Source organism: Globicephala melas, chromosome 7 (assembly GCF_963455315.2).
Source record: "Globicephala melas chromosome 7, mGloMel1.2, whole genome shotgun sequence".
In the NCBI taxonomy this organism is placed as follows: Eukaryota; Metazoa; Chordata; class Mammalia; order Artiodactyla; family Delphinidae; genus Globicephala; species Globicephala melas.
The window spans coordinates 5259976-5260648 of NC_083320.1; the positions used below are offsets into that span (position 1 = coordinate 5259976).

General features: G+C 54.2%; 1 non-coding gene across 1 annotated transcript; it reads right to left on the bottom strand.

The window, feature by feature from the left end:
* Window positions 1–216: 216 nt before the first annotated feature.
* On the bottom strand, window positions 217–288 carry TRNAA-GGC (transfer RNA alanine (anticodon GGC)). Its single transcript has one exon. It is a non-coding gene; the product is annotated as a tRNA-Ala (tRNA).
* Between the last annotated feature and the right edge of the window lie 385 nt (window positions 289–673).

Consider the following 673-nt stretch of genomic DNA (forward strand, 5'->3'; position numbering starts at 1 on the left):
AGAGGGGCACTTTCCAGGCACCCCTCCATTATAGGCAGGTGCTGAGCAAGTACAGTGGACCCCCAGAGAAGCTTAGGACCTGAGCATCTGGGTGGAGAGGGAATGAGCATCTCTGCTCACTTTCATGTGTTTTAGGCCCCCATAGTGACTGCTTTAGCCACAATGTTTGAACAATATTCCATCATTATTCCACCAGAGAAAAATAGAGCCAATACCTGGAGGTGCTGGGGATTGAACCCAGGGCCTCATACGTGCCAAGCATGTGCTCTATCACTGAGCTACACCCCCTCCTAACTAGCCACCATGAGCTAAAGCCTTGTGGACGTGCATTGTCCTGTCCTACCCCATGGAGACTAACCAAGTTTTGCTCATTTGGAGGTTTCTGGGCCACCTTATGTCTCTTCTCCACAGCCGTCTATGGAGGGTGTGGGCTGATTCTCCTGGGGGTCAGGGTTAGGCTGTGGTTGACAACAGTTTTGTGTCCAAGGGATCCCAGTTCCTACAGGAGAACTGTGATGCCTGGGCAGGCAGTGTGTAGGGCAGACTGCACCTGGTAGGTGCCTTAAGAGGCATGGAGTTGGGCTGAGGGCAGCTACAAGAGGACGGCGGGACTCCTGGGTCCTCCCCACGCCATGGGGGAACCACTGCTCCGTGCAGGGCACAGATGTGCCAA